At 40.2% G+C, this 10,687-nt stretch overlaps 1 protein-coding gene across 3 annotated transcripts in view; it reads left to right on the top strand.

Moving 5' to 3' along the window:
- The window catches only part of PLXNA4 (plexin A4), a 690,148-nt gene that overhangs the window by 94,355 nt on the left and 585,106 nt on the right, over window positions 1-10,687 (top strand). The gene's annotated exons all lie outside the window — the stretch shown is intronic.

The following is a 10,687-nucleotide window of genomic DNA, read 5'->3' as shown; positions in this document are numbered from 1 at the left end:
ATATATATATACATATATATATAATACACACTGTTTAAATGCTCCAGTTTCCTTCCTTCCTCCTTCCTCCTCCCTCCCTATTTTCCTTCCTTCCCTCCCTCCCCTTCCTTATTTTATTTCTTCCCTCCCTCCCCTTCCTTCTTTTCTTCCTTCCCTCCTCACCCTCCCTTTCCTTCCTTTCCCTCTTCTTCCTTCCCCCTTCCCTCCTTCCTTCATCCCCCTCCCTCCTTTCCTTTCTTCTCTCCTTCTCTCCCCTTCCTTCTTTTCTTCATTCCCTCCTCACCCTCCCTTTCCTTCCTTTCTTCCCCCTTCCTTCCTTTCCCTTTCCTTCCTTTTCTTCTCATTCCTTTCCAACAGTGAAAGGAAACTTTCATAAAATAATCAGGAAACTCAGACTGACTGATGCCAGCACTGAACTTAATGGAGCCTGATAAGAAGCTTTTGATTTTTCTTTTGGCCTTAATTAGTCCTTTCAAGATTGAGGCAAGTTCAGGGCCAAGGCAAGAAGGAGGCCAGTTGAAACCCCACCCTGCCCTTGACTCTTCAGCAAGGCTTTCTACAAAGGCTGAACCAGACTTCCCGATGCAAAATATCAATTTCCTTTGATTCCACTGATACCCAGTTTACTTGTGTTAGATGCTCTGGCTGTAATTTACCTGTGATCAGTTGAGACCACACAGGTACTATATAGGCTCAATAGGGTCAGACTACTGAGCAATGTTGAGGAATGCAGACATTCTTGAGGAAGCCCACTTTTATGAATCTGTTCTAATATTGGCTCACTAATTTTTCTCCATCCTTCTTATTTTAAATTAAGGGAAATGGATCTCTTAGAATTCTGTGATTTCCCTATAGGGTAAGGTACGGAAGGAGTGTCTTACTGATGCTCTTTGTCTTGGTGTCTTGGTGTCTCCAGGAAGAAGGAAGATGAAAGGCTAGGCAGGGCATTCACCTTCAGCGTTTAGGAAGATAAGGGTTGCCTCTCACATTTAATACTATAGTTTTGTCTAAAAGTGGATAAAATTAGTTTTGGCTCTTCCCACTTTGTGCTAACTCTTCTTAGCTTGCCATCTCATACCATGCTGTACTTCCAGAAATAATTTTGCTTGACCACACCCCACTTTCCTTGCTCTAAGCTCATCTTACCTTGAAACCCAGAAGTTGGGGAGTCTTCCTACAAAACTTGGTTGGCTGTGGGAAGATGAGCTGTGGGGGAGGGATCGACCAGTTACACTGAATATGTCCTGCTATTACATCTTTTTTTTTTTTTTGAGCAAAAAGATGGGGCTGTTCTAAAATGCCCATGGGGTTTTCCCCTGTACAGGCTAAGGTCTTATGTTTAAGTGAAAGGGAGAGGTGGTGGAGCCTGCCATTCTGGGGGAACCCAGAGGGCACTAATGGCTTTTTAAAGTCCTATATGAATTATGGTAGGTAAGTTCTGCTCCCATCAGAGGTAAGAGCTAACTAGTCAGCCTGGAGAGACTATCTCCTGGGACTGTGTGGTGAATTTCTTCTGCTATAAAAATGGATGTTACAAATGTGAACTCTGGGATAGATATAAGGTCTAAAGCCTTGGGAAGAACAAGAGGGGAATGATGAATGGGAAGGAGAGTGAAGCTATCTGACTTCTTTGTTCTGGGCTTTCTTTCTCTGATGCTCTGCTCTCCTCTCCCCATCTCGCTAAGTAAAGGGAGGTGCCCCAGAACAAGCAGATCAGTGCCTGTAAATTCTCTTTCAGAGGGCCAGGGGAGGAATGAGTGAGGCAGTATTACATAATAATACATAAACTGGAATTAGTCATCAGAACCATTTGTTTTGGGACAGATCTAGAGCCTGGAGGAGAAAGAGTGAAAAGTGTGTGTGTGTGTGTGTGTGTGTGTGTGTGTGTGTGTGTGTGTGTGTGTGTGTGTGTGTGTGTGTGTGTGTGTGTTTGGGAGGAAGATGGGGATAGGTACTGCTTGGGTTCAGGTATAAGGGGTCAAGGCAACTCCTAATGTCCCTGGCCCATGCATTCCTTTTCTGAGTCTCTGCCCCATCTACCAAATAAAGAGAGAAATCCTAGAATGAACAGGTTAGTAGAGCCTGGAAATTGTTCTGATTCTCTCAGAAGGAGAGAGGTAGCAAGTATCATAGAGCTGGGATTTCTCAGCAGAACCATTTGTCTTGGGAACCAGGAGTCCTAAGGAAAGAATAAACAAACCCAAACACAACATCCCAAGCTGATATTTCTAATGATGATTCAGGATGCTTGATGACATAATTATTTAATTTCTATTCCTGAGAGGGACTTTGATTCCATCTCTCAGGTTTCTTTCAGGTCTAAATCTGTGATCCTTGAGGCTTTAGGATTATTGCCTGCCCCCAGCACTCAGCTGGTACTGTCTCCTGTCTCCTTTCTCCTTAGCTGTACATCTCAAGGTGCCACTTGGGTTATTGACACTGCTACCCTACATGGGCCACCAGGGCACATTCAAAAGCATACCTGGGACCCCTGAGATGAGGAAGGCAGTGTCCTGACAATTGAAAGCCTCAAAGCCATTATATCCTTGATTTCTGGAAGGAGCTGGAGCGAGAATGATGGGTCTTGCTTAGCATGTCCATCTTTTACTCTAGCTTAGCTAACCTGCTTCCCCACCTGAGGTAGGGGGTTCAGGGTGGTCTCAGATGTTCTTCTGCGTTAGAAAAGTATCCAGGAGACAAATTCATCTCCCAGGTCCCCTTTTCTAATTCTGCTTTCTGGAACCATATCACAGACCTTCTGTCCCAACATTTTCTTGAATCATCTCGTTCCTCTTATTCCATTTAATTCAACAAGATTTAAGCACCTTCTATGTGCCAGGTTTCATTATTATTCAGAACTCCTGGATGATGAGGAAATTCTCTCTACTAGTATAGATCTGCATCTTTTCTGAACTGTCACCCAAAGGGTTTAAGATCCCTATAGACTTAGATGCCTTGAGTATGAAGTTAAATGACTTAACCAAGTCACTCTGGCAGTATGTATCAAAGGTTGGCTTAAATGCTGGTCTTTCTGACTTTGAGGGGATATAGAGACAAAAGTGAACCAGACCCCTTCTTCCAGAAGCTTACATTCTGTTGAGGGAAACAGAGAAGTGGGGGAGGGAAGGGAAAGGGAATCAGCATTTTTTATATGCTGGGTCCTATGTAAAATACTTAACAAATATCATTTCATCATATCACCTTCACCATAGCTCTTCTCATTAGCTTCATTTTATTACTGAGGAAACTGGAATTGAATGACACTTCCAGGGTATTCAGGTAGGACATGTCTGAGGCTAAAATTGAACATGGGGTTTTCTGCCTCCAGGTCTACTGTACAACCTTGCTGCCATCTCTTTTGTCTTTATAGCCCCCAAATGTAAAACATTGTCTGGCATATGGTAGGAGATTAATAAAGATTTATTGATTATTGTTACCCTATTTTCCCCCTCCCCACACCCATTTTATTCCACCCCATCTACAGCCTCCCTAAATTGTAGCAGAACTATGAACATGGGGGGATGCTTTCTCTTCCTTTCTCCTGACAGTAGAATCCTAAGTTTTTTGTTGTTGTTGTTGTTGTGACTAAGTTTAGTAACATTAATAACAATAACACACATTTCTATGACTCTTTAAAGTTTATAAAATGCTTTTGCACATTTTCTCATACTATCCTTTTGACAAATCTGTGATAGGTGCTATTGTTATCCCCATTTTACAGAAGAGTAAACAGAGGCAAGTAGAAGTTAAGTGACCTGCTTAGAATGACACAGCTAGAAAGTGTCTGAAAGCTCTCACTGGGGCTGGGATTGGAGACCTTCATGCTCCATAGCCTTCTTGGATGCTACTGATTTGGACCAGGCCCTCCACAAAGATTATGATGGATGATGGCAGGAAGGAAGTGGCTGCCCAGGACAGGTGGCCTCCAGGAGCCCTGAGCCTCCTGTTGCCTGCTCCAATTAGCAACTGGTATTTCTCTTGTCCTATGGCTATAGCTAACTACCTCCTCCTGCTCCCCTAATCCATATGAGTTCAGAGTAGATATCTGCCTTAGAGTAAACTCCTTTCCCTTGCAACCTTTCCCAGAACTTTAATCTGTCCAACTCAGTCCTCCTCCTCCATAGTCCCTAGGGTCCTCTGCCTTCCCTCTTCTACTGTGCCCTTCACCAATTCTACTTTATCATTAGCAAACTTTCTTCCAAGAGCTTTTGTTCGAAAAATTCTTTTCTACCTTCTGGTTTTCATAGAAACCTGACACTCTCTAGAAGATGCTTCATCTTTGACAGACAGTGGCAATAATGTTTCACTGAGATTCAGAATATCGGGGTTTGAGTTTAGCCTCATATTTATGATCCCAGGCAACTCACTTCAACTCTCAAGCCTCAATTTCTTCACTTATAAAATGGAAGTCATAGTTCTTTCCTTTTTTTAAATATTCTGTTCCCCCCCAATTTTATGTAAAAACAATTTTTAAAATTTGGGGTTTTTTTGTTTCAAATTCTCTCCTTTCCCCTTTTCTCTTTTTTGAGATGGAAAGCAATATGATATAGATTTTACACATGTAATCATGTAAAATGTTTTCCACATTAATCATTTTGTGGAAGGAAACTTGAACCAAAAAAACTGGTCTGTATTTATATTCCATCAATTCTTTTTATGGAAGCAGATGACATTTTAATCATAATTCCTTTGGGATTGTTCCGGATTATTGTATTGATGAAAATAGCTAAATTATTTACAGTTGGTCATCATACAATATTGTTATCACTGTGTGTAATGTTCTGGTTCTACTTCACTATGCATCAATTCATGTAAATCTTTCCAGATTTTTTTGGAATTCCTCCTGCTTGTCATTTCTCATGGCACAATAGTATTTCATTACAATCTTAAACTATAATTTACTCAGCCATTTCCTAATTTATGGGTATCCCCATACTTTCTAATTCTTTGCTTCCAAGAAAAGAAATACGTTCAATATTTTTGTTCATAGAGGTCTTTTTCCTTTTTTAAAAATTACTTCAAGATACAAACAAATGATATTATTGAGTCATAGTATGTATTTTTTAATGGCCCTTTGAGCATAGGTCCAAATTGCTCTCCAGAATGGTTGAATCAGTTCTCAATTTCCCCAACAGTGCATTAGTATCTCAATTTTCCCACAACCTCTCCAAATTTTGTCATTTTACTTACTTGTCACAGTAACCATAGGTATGGGATAGTACCTCAGAGTTGTTTTCATTTTCATTTCTCTAATTAATAATGATTTAGAGCATTTTTTCACATGACTATGGAAAGCTTTAATCACATTGGATGAAAACTACCTGCTCTTATTCTTTGACCATTAATCAGTTGGGGAATAACTTATATATATGCTTATATATTTGATTCTGTGTATTTGAGAAACAAGGCCTTTATTAGAGAAACTTGAAATCTTTTTCACCATTAGGTATATTAATGTGTACTACTCTCTTTTCAATTCCGCCCCCTATTTATCCTTTTCTCTCTCCTTTCATTCTGTCTGTTCTCAAAAGAGTTTAGCTTCTGACCACCATATACCCCAATCTGACCTCTTTTCTATCAACCCCTCTACCTTCTCTTATCTCTTCCCCCTCCTACTATACTGTAGAGTAAGACTGATTCCTATGCCCAATTGATTTTGTTTTTCCCTCTTTGAGCCAATTTTCATAAGAGTAGATTCAAGCACTCCCCTTTCCATCTTCCCCTCTACTATAGAAGAAGCTTTCTTTTATGTATAATTTATCCTATTCTTTGTCTCCCTTTCCTCTTCTCCCAATGCAGTCCTTGTTATAACCTCTTAACTTTCTTTTTTAGATATTATCCCATCATATTCAGCTCACACCCTTGCCCTCCATTTATGTATAGTCCCTCTAATTGCCCTAATAATGAGAAAGTTCTTAGGAGTTACAAGAATCATCTTACATGTATAATTATTATTATTTAAACTATGCAATTTAAAATAATAATAATTGGAAATTTATGGTGATTTTATTTGGGATATGCCATGGCGACCAATAATTAAATGTAGTTTAGGTCACAATGCTAAAATTATCCTTACATACCCAGTAGTAATGTAAACAGCTTAACCTTGTTGAATGTCTTTTGATTTCTCTTTCCTGTTCACCTTTTTATGCTTCTCTTGAGTCTGTATTTGAGAATCAAAATTTCTGTTCAGAACTGAGTTTTTTTCCATCGGGAATATTTGAAAGTCCTCTATTTCATTCAATGCCTATTTTTTCCTCCGAAGAATTATGCTCAGTTTTGGGGGCATGTGATTCTTGGTTGAAGAACTAGTTCTTTTGCCCTCTGGAATGCTACAATGACCATGATAATGAAGTTGGTGAACAGTAAAGAGACTGGTTTGGCTAGAACACAGAATATGGGAAAAAGAAAAAATATGTCAACAATAAGATGAGAATGGAAGTTAGAGTTGGCTGTGAAGGACTTGAAAAGCTAAAGAAAAGAACTTAAATTTGGTCTTAGAGATAACAGGGCGTCATTGAAGTGTATTGAGTAGAGGACTGATATAGTGAGACCTGGAGTTTAGGAAGTCTTATGGTGGATGAAACGGAGAAGGAAAAGACTTGACACAGAAGTTCAATTAAGAGGCTACTGCAGAGGCCAGTTAGGTGGCTCATTGGCTTCCAGATGGGAAGTCCTGGGTTCAAATCTAGCTGTAGATACTTCCTAGCTATGTGATCCCAGGCTAATCACTTAACCCCTATTGCCTTGCCTTTACTGCTCTTCTGCCTTAGAACTGTACTATAATATTCTAAGATAGAAAATAAGGGTTCAAAAAAAGCAAAGAGATAGTGCTGGTGAGAGTTGATGGGAAACTAAACTAGGGGTGGTGGCTGAGTGAGCAGAGGAAAAAGGATCAGATCCAGGAGATCTTATGGAGATAGAAACAGTGGTCATTGGTAACTGACTGGTGAGAAGAGTGAGGGGTAATGGTAGAGTCTTGAACCTGGGTGATTGGCAGGATGGCGAAACCCTCAGAACTAGGAAAGATTGAATGGGGGAGTAGAAGGAAGGAAAATCAATGCATCATTATTACAGCACTGCTACATTTGCATTAGTACTTTACAGTTTTCAATGCACTGTCACATAAACTGTTTCAATTAAGCCTAAACTCTGTGAAGTAAGTGGAGAATTATTAATATTATTTAACTCACTATAAATTCACACTTAAAATATACTCTGATTTATGACTCCCACCCTCTAACCACATCAGCCTTTTTTAAAAAAGGTCAAAAACCTTACCTTCCATCTTAGACTCGATACCATATATTGGCTCCAAGGCTGAATAGTGGTAAGGGTTAGGCAATGGAAGTTAAATGACTTGCCCAGGATCACATAACTGGGAAATGTCTGAAGTCAGTTTTGAACCTAGGACCTTCTGTCTCCAGTCCTGGCTCTCAATTCATTGAGCCACTTAGCTAACCCCTATATCTGCTTCTGAAAGATATTTATCAAGATTAACATAGATCTATATATAAAATCCTAGACTTTGGAAAATTGTTGAATTTGGAGTCAGGAACTGTGGATTTAAATCCTAGGGTTACCACTTACTACCTATGGGAACTTGGGCAAATAATTTTATTCCTTTGAGCCCCAATTTTCTGATCTGTAAAATGAGAGGAGTTAGCCTCTAAGGTCCCTTCCACCTCAAATTCTATGGGCCTATGATCTTTTTTTTTTCTTTGCATAATGCACATGTTATGGATGTTAAATTACATTATTTGAATAAGAGAATATCTCCCCCATTGAAATCAGAATCTACTTGCTTTTAACTTAGGGCAGCACTTAAAGTAAGGTAGAATGTAATGACAGAACAGTAGTATAACAAGCATGTTTTTTCTCATTACTGTCATTATTGGGGGGATAAAAGGGAACTACCAAGAAATTTCTTCTCTATTTATTCTCTAGTTTAAAAAATAATTTCCTCTCTAGCAAATTTGGTCCAATATGCTATCTATGTAGAAGAGGCAGGACCGAAAAAAAGTTTACATCTTTTCCTGATTTCGGTGTCATTACCATGTCTCTGTCAGCGTTCCAAGACATAATGGGATGTGTTCAGCTGATTTATCCAGCGAGCTAGAGACATTACCCCGCCGCACACAAACCCAAAGAGCAAGAGAGGAAGACACATGGCGGCAAGAGTGAGGCTAATAAAATTTATTCCCGCTAACGAGGGAATGACCTATGCCATAACTCAACCTGAGGAGCTGGGCCACTGCCTCCAAGCTCCTGCTAGAACACACAAACTTAATCATTGTGGCGTTCCCCAGCTTCAATTACAGTCTTGGTGGTGACTGAGGTTTTATGCTATGAACTCTGGGAGAGAGAGTTGGAACTGTGGGATTAATGGTCTGTGTGGGATTTATCTTCCCTTGGCAGAGGAGTGATACTAATGGATACACCAATAAAGAGAGGCAGATGTTGGGGACTTTTTGGTTAGCATCTTTCTTCCAGGATGCTGAGAATATTTCCCTGTTTTCTTTCCCCATTTAAAACCATCTGTATTTGGCTAATTGAAAGGAAAAGCAAATTAAAAATCCTACTTCATCAGTATGGACAACAGCATCACACATGACCCAGCCAGCATTTGAATCCTATTCTTCTTGCTGACCTCATCCTGCAGAATGTTCAGAAAATCAGACCCTTCCTAGGACACTGTCACACAGCCATTGGCTTGTCTGGACCAGTTAGCTCAGCAGGTTAGAGTGTGGTGTTAATGAGGCCAAGGTTATAGGTTCAAATACCACAGGAGCCAATTAGTTTTACCCTGTTTCTTGGCCAAGGACAGATTGTACCCCTAATCCCAGCCAGTCATTTCATCAATATAGACTGTTGATCACAACAGGGATTGGATGAAAGAGTGTGGCTGCCTCAATGCAACCCCATCCCCACTATTTGATTCTTTTTCACTCAACATGAATTTATCGAACCCCTATTTGGGGCAAGGCACCATGCAATGTACTTCCCAGGGTTCAAAAACATGGTTCTTGCTTTTGAGAAGTCTGTGGTCTGGTAGAAGAGATGAATACATAAATAACCATCGTATAAGACAGAAAACAAGAGATGCCCTACGACAGAAACAGACATAGCTCATGTCCCACTTAGGGTAAGTCAATAGCATTGATTTCATGAGCGAAGAACAGGGTGGTATCATTATTTCTGAAAGACCATTCTGGGAGGCGTGCAGTTCGTTCAAGATGGTCACAGAGCCCATGTCAAAAGCAGAATATGCAAGTTCACTATTTGAGTAGAACATCTGGTGGCGTCCAGGCAGCTGAGTGAATATTTGTATGTGTGGTAAATGGAGCAAATGGCAACTATCAGGGCCATAATGTTCTTAGACTGTCATTTTCAAAGTTATTCCCCAACTTGAAGGTTGAGGAAGGAAAAGGGAGAGAATATTAAGGCTTGAAGCTGGAAACATAGGCCTTTGGCTAGCTTGGATTAATTAATCCACTGACAGGCATACATTTAATACCTGCTAGGTGGCAGGGAAGGTTCTAGGTAGTGGGCTTGCAAATACAGAAGCTAATTTCTTCCCTCAGATGGCTTACGTTCTTCTAGGATGTCATTTGACTTGCATATAATTTAGCATATTATTTCTGAGTGTGTGTGTGTGTGTGTGTGTGTGTGTGTGTGTAATCCCCAAGATACTTTTGGCTAAGCTGTTTCAATAACCTATTTGTCTAAGGAGGTTACTGTGGCTGTGCCTGTGGCTTGCTGGCTCTCTTTCCTTATGCATTCATTTCCTCCACAATCTCATTGAGAAAGACACAATAAAGAATCATCCTGAGATAATGCATTAGTAACTAAGTGGATGGGCTCTTTATTCACAATTTCCATTTCCCCTGGATGGTGTACAGCCAGAGTAGCTTGGGTCATCCCTCACCTGTTGTCTGTCTTAGAGAGGGGTCAGCTCTATAACTTCAGCAAGGGAGGAGGGAGGGCAAAATAAGGAAAACCTGTCACATCCAGAATCATGTGGCCAATGGAGGCTTTTCTTCCCATTTTTAGGGTTTCTGTATATTCCTGTGGTAGGAACCCATATTCTATTGTACTTGGGTTTTCTTTTGTTCTCCCACAGACAAATGATTATTCTAATAAGCCAGAAACCTAACCTCATTAGAGTTTTGCAAATAATAATAGTAACATTAATATTGGGGGCAGCTCAGTGGATTGAGAGGCAGGCTTAGAGACAGTAGGTTCTGGGTTCAAATTTGACCTCAGGTACTTTCTAGCTTATATGACAACCCCCATTGCCTAGTTTTTACTGCTCTTCTGCCTTGGAACAAATACCTTGTATTGATTCTAAGATGGGAGGTCAGAATTTTAAAAACAAACAGATTTAATAATAATAATGATGACAATAATGAGGATCGAGACTGAACCTATGATTTCATTGATCTAAAAAACTCTTAAAAAGGGAAACTCCTTCGACTAGGACAGGTTGGTACTTTGGCTACAACTTAGTCTCCTTAGAGTTATTTAGAGCCTCTAGAGCTTGATTGCCCAGGATCATGCAGTCAATAGTTGTTGGTGGCAGAATTTAAACCTGGATCCTCCTGGCTCTGAGGCTCCATTATGGTATGCTGATATGTATACACACACACACACACACACATACACACACACACACACACACACACAC

The sequence above is a fragment of the Monodelphis domestica genome, chromosome 5 (assembly GCF_027887165.1).
Source record: "Monodelphis domestica isolate mMonDom1 chromosome 5, mMonDom1.pri, whole genome shotgun sequence".
NCBI classification, from domain to species: domain Eukaryota; kingdom Metazoa; phylum Chordata; class Mammalia; order Didelphimorphia; family Didelphidae; genus Monodelphis; species Monodelphis domestica.
Note: the sequence above shows the minus strand (reverse complement) of the source record. Positions and strands in the feature narration are given on the sequence as shown.